Here is a 5,641-nt window from a genome sequence, read left to right as displayed (position 1 = left end):
AAGGAAGGTTCCAATCATCGGAACCCCTTTGTGTTGAACCTTCCCACACAGGCCCTGGGCCGCTCTCAACTCACCACTGGGCTTCTCCTTCACTTAGGAGCCTAAGGCTGTCAGTCTCTCTCACTCCCCAAACCTACAATATCCTGACATGCTCATGCTGTAACTCAAGTCCAATCCTAAACAGAAATTACTGCACTTGTCATTTTACTACAATGAGAATACAATTAATTTTTTGTTTGTTTTTTGTTTTGGGGCCACACCCAGAAGGGAGTGCTCAGGTGTTACTCCTGGCTCAGCGCTAAGAAATCGTCCCTGGCAGGCTCCGGAACCAAGGACGGGCTCTGCACAGCGCACCTCTCACATGGGCAGGAGCTTCCTGCCTGGCCAATGACAAACTGGAGAAGTCACTGGCCCCACCCTTCAGTCCTAGGAAACACCAAACTTTCCAGGGTTGCCCTCCAAAAAAGCAAAAGCAAAAACGTATGGGGCAAGTGACAGTGAGTGAGGAGGGTGATTGCTGACACACACAGACTGACCCCAGCTGAATTCCCAGCACCCTATAGGGCTGAGTCCCTGAGCCCCACCAGGTGGGATCCCTGAGTGCAGAGCCAGGAGTAAGCCCTGAGAACCACCAGGTATGGCCCCAAAATGAACAGTAAAATACTTCGAAGAGGCACTACAATGAGAAATAAAATGGAACTTGGGGTCTTCTGGGACGAGCTCGGGGTTGAGCAGCAGAGCTAGGCTCCCAGTACCCTCCATGGACCCAGCAGGAGTCCTGACACTGAGTGGCACTGCCACTGGGATTCCTCTTCCCCCACTGCCTGACTGTCCTGACCCCCACAAAGAACTCTGACTGCAGCAAACACCACCGAGAGCCAGTGAGTGTGAAACCTGGTCAGCCCCAAGGAAGGTTTCTGAAACAGGGTTGAAGAAAACCCCTAGATGGAAACCTGACAAGATCAAGCCCAGTTAGGGCTTAAAAAGGCAAGAGGGGAAACTGAAACTGGAATGAGCAGCTGGAGCATTCTGGAAATGATTAACAGGTAAGCTGGACGAGGGATCAAGGGGAGAATGCAGGAGGCGCCTCCAAATGCTGCAGGGTGGGTGGGTGGGAGAGTTGGTCGGTCGATTGGTCAACCAGTTGGTGGGTCAGGTGCCAACGACCAAGGTCAGGAGACATCCTGAGCTGAGCGGGACACAGAGCAACTTTCTGTGGCCAGAAGGCTCCCTGGTTCGCCCTGGTTCTCCAGGATGCTGCCTCTGAGCTGGCATTGCCTCGGGTCCTCCCTGTGACAGGCAGGGGGCCAAGAACTGGTCCGAGCTCCGAGATCCATGTGCAACCTGCATTGAGCTCACTCATCCACCCAAGCGGAGCACTGGGAAGAACCATCCCGCCCCAACACCACCAGGCTGGACCCAAACACCTACAACATTCAAAGGCCCAGGGCACACAGAAAGGACCAGGAAAGAAAGGGTTCCACTTGGTAAAAAGTCAAGATTTTCCCTAAGGGTGGTGTGCTCCCGGAAGAGTGTTGTTCAGGGACGCCTACAGTACCATAAAGGGGTGGAAACTCCAGTCCACAGCCCAGTAATGCATGCATATACCTTCCCTCCAAGTTCTGGCGCCCAGAGCCATAGGGGTAGCCCCCCAAACAGCTTTAGGACTTAGCTTTGGACCCTTTGATTCAACCAACTAGCCTGCTCTAGGATAAATCTGCCAGACTCACTGAATCAACAGGTTTTCTGTGCTTCCAATTCTTTTGTTTCCCTGAGCCTGCCAGGGGCGATTTCTGAGAGTGGAACCAGGAGTAACCCCTGAGCACAGCCGGGTGTGACCCAAAAACAAAAACAAAAAAAAGCCTAAATGAACCTTTTTTTTTTTTTAAGTGTTTGAACACGGCCGGCGCTCAGGGCTTACTCTGGCTCTGCACTTAGAAATTGCTCCTGGCAGGCTCGGAGGACCATATGGGATGACGGAGATTGAACCTGGTCAGCAGCATGCAAGGCAAATGACCAAATGCTGTGCTATCACTTCCCAGCCCCTCCAATTCTTGATTTCTTCCTGACTTCAAAATAGAACAACCACCCACCCATCCACTGTGCCTGAACAAGGGGTGCTCCCTATTCTCCTTCCCAAGAGCAAGAATTAGAGCAAAGGGGGTTAGCACAGTGGGGAGGCTGCTAGCTTTGCATGAAGCTGATCTGGGTTGGATCCTCCACCTCCCATAGGGTCCCAAGCCCAGCCTGAAGTGATCCCTGAGTACAGAGCTAGAAGTAAACCCTGAGAACTACTGGGTGTGGCCCAACCCCCCCATAAGAGAGATTAAGAGATAGCACATGCTAATCCCTAGCACCACCCTTGGGCCCCACCAGCACTGTGCCCAGGCAACACCCCAAGTTTAGACCAGATCACTCGTCTTAACCACTGAGTAAGTGGGGGGGGGGGTGGCACCTAAAAGGCTCTAGTGAACTGTTTTGGGAAGCAACCCTCGGTTTGTTTGTTTAAGTCTCCAAATGATTCCTTCTTCAAGATGAAATCAACTTGGGCCGCTTTCCTTCAAGGCTCCTTTTCATCTCAAACTGGAATCTTATCTCCCACTGTGGCACGCACATCACAGTCACACTTCCTTCTGGAAGATCAGATCAGGGAAACAGCGGCTGTGACCTACAGGGTGAGGGCTCCCACAGGAACAGCCTCCTGGCCTGTGGTCCCTTCTGGGGATGCACATGCTGCTTCTGCCACACAAATGACAGAAAATCTGGAGGGCACGGGAGACAGAACGGGGTGAAGGGCTTGCTATGGTCTCCACTAGCCCCGGTTCAATGCCCGGGCACTCTATATGGCTCTTGAGCCCCATTAGAAGTGACCCCGAACAGGGTCAGAATGGTTGAAAGGGGAAGAAAAAAAGGAAAAGGAAAAGGAAAACTTACTTCCTCTCATCTGAAACTATAAAGAACTTTCCTAATTATTATCTTAACTACTTACAGTACTCAAATATTTATTCACTGATTAAATAGCAAACAAAAACTAAACTTGAAGGGCAGATAGACCTACTTACTTCCATAACCATTCCTGATTTTGACCATGAAAAAGGAAGAGTATTACATTAATGACATTGAAGGAGTGCCCACCTGCCAGTGCTCATGGCTTTTTCCTATCTCTGTGCTCAGGAATCACTCCTAAAGGACTCAGGAGACCACATCTGGTATGGCAAGGATCAAACCTAGGCTGTCCATTTACAAGGCAGTGGGTTGCATGCAAGGCCAGCACCTAGCCTCTGGACTCTATTTGGCCCACACTAATGGCTTCTCTCTTAAAACAAGCACAGCGGTGAAGAGATGGTGCAGGGGTCAAAGTACCTGCCTTGCTTTGCTTGTCTGTGGCCCACCCTGGTGCGATGGACACCCAGTGCCAAATGGTCTGATGAGGACAGAGTCCAGTTTAGCCCTAGTACAATTCTAGGTGTGACCTCCAAAACAAAGAGAAACAACAGAAACTATTCAAGGCGCCAAGTAGGGTGGACAGAGGTACACAGTGCAGCAAAGAGACCTGAGGGTCTGGGGTCAACGAGGGCGGGGGGGGGGGGGGGGTTGAATGGGCATCATACACACCAGGAAGGGAGCAGAGAGCTGAGGCAGAGCAAAGACTCTGAACAGGTTGCTTAAGACCTTGCAGCTTTAGATAAATGTCCTCTGGAAGCTTCTGTCTGTCCCTTACTAGAAAGTGGCACAGCACCTCCACCTCAGAGGGAAAGATGAGGAACACAGCAGTCTCAATGAATGAGAAACAGGTGCACAGCTACTACAGAGATGCTTGGTGTACCTTCAGAGATCTGGAGTCCAACAGATAAGATTCCTAGGTCCTTCCTTTTCAGTCCAGCACAAGAGAGAGAGAAAAGGGGGGAGAGGGGGGGAGGGGGAGGGGGAGAGAGGAGAGAGAATCATACTGCCCCCCTCAAATTATTTAACCTCTTTATTTTGAATCAAAATAATAAAATCACTGTGGAAAACTTAGAGGGAAAAGGGCAAGTGAGCATTTGGGTCACATCCAAAGTGCTGGGGCCGCTCCCAGCTCTGCCACCTTATTCTGCCCTCTGGGTCTCTCTGGCCCTCTAGGATCATGGTTCATGGTTTTGGATCTTGTGTGTCAGAATCCCCCCATATGGATAGGAAGACTCATCTCAGTACAGTTGCTGCACACACCCCACATTAGGAGACCCAGGTTCAAACCCTCACCACACAGTCCCTTGAGCATCTCTGGAAGTGACATTCCCTTAAGTCTTAAGGCTTAAGAGTTTGGTTCCCAGCATACCAGGTGATACCTACAAAACTACACCCACACACACCAGCAAGCACTTTGAAAAACAAATCCCCTCTTCTCTATAGAGCTCCAATGTCTTCCTAAGGTTATAACATTTAGATTCTTCTTTTCTTTTTTTTTTTTTTTTTTTTTTTTTTGTGGTTTTTGGATCACACCCGGCAGTGCTCAGGGGTTATTCCTGGCTCCAGGCTCAGAAATTGCTCCTGGCAGGCACGGGGGACCATATGGGACGCCAGGATTCGAACCGATGACCTCCTGCATGAAAGGCAGATGCCTTACCTCCATGCTATCTCTCCGGCCCCTAGATTCTTCTTTTCTGAGGGGAAAAAGCCCTTGTCACTACAGTGAGCAGCTTCATAGACATTCTTGACTCTCATTTCTGCTTTCTTTCCTTATTCATTTATCTTTCTGTTTGTTTTGAGCCATACTCAGTGGCCAGCGAGGCCAGAGCCTTTCCTCCAGCACCATACAGACACCTGGAAGAGGATCCAGAAGGATCACATCCACCTCCGAGAGGGTCCTGGCTGGGGTCCTCTCAGCTGGGCTCAGCCTGCTGGCCATCTCACCAGCACCATCATTACCTATTTCCTCTTGCTTCCAGCAAACTGCAATTACAGCACAAATAGGGCAGATGGACTATGAGAAGAATGTGCTGGGGCCCCGAGGTGATTTGTACAAGGAGATGGCGCCCGGCCCCTTCCTTATCAGGCATGTGACCTCTAGTGAACTTATACAGTTTATAAATAAGCCCTACAGTTGTGTATGCTGGGCAGCACAGCAGGTAGGGTCCTTGCCTTGCTAGTCGCTTGACCTGGGTTTGATCCTTGGCATCCCAGATGGTCCCCTGAGCCTGCCAGGAACAATTTCTGAGCCCAGAGCCAGGAGTAACCCCTGAGCACCACGGGTGTGAGCCCTCCCCCAAATCAATAAATCAAGGCTGAAGTGACTTACATCTAAACTATTCAAGCATTTTGAGGCCAGGAAGGACAGTGGGGAGAGTGCTTGCCTTGCACGTGGCTGACCCAGATTTGAAACCGGTGCCCCATGTGGTCCCCCAGCTCTTCCAGAAGTAATTTATGAATGCAGAGCCAGGAAAAACCTCTGAGCTTAACAGGATGGAACCCTAAAACAAAACAAGAAAAAAATATTTTTCCAAGCCTGGAGCAATAGCACAGTGGGAAGGGCGTTTGTTTGCCTTGCACTCGACCAACCCGGGTTCAATCCCCGGCATCCCGTATGGTCAAGGCTGCCAGAAGCAATTTATGAGCACAGAGCCAGGAGTAACCCCTGAGCACTGCTGGGTGAGGCCCAAAAACA

Source organism: Suncus etruscus, chromosome 14 (genome assembly GCF_024139225.1).
Source record: "Suncus etruscus isolate mSunEtr1 chromosome 14, mSunEtr1.pri.cur, whole genome shotgun sequence".
Classification (NCBI taxonomy): Eukaryota; Metazoa; Chordata; class Mammalia; order Eulipotyphla; family Soricidae; genus Suncus; species Suncus etruscus.
This window is presented reverse-complemented; position numbering follows the sequence as displayed.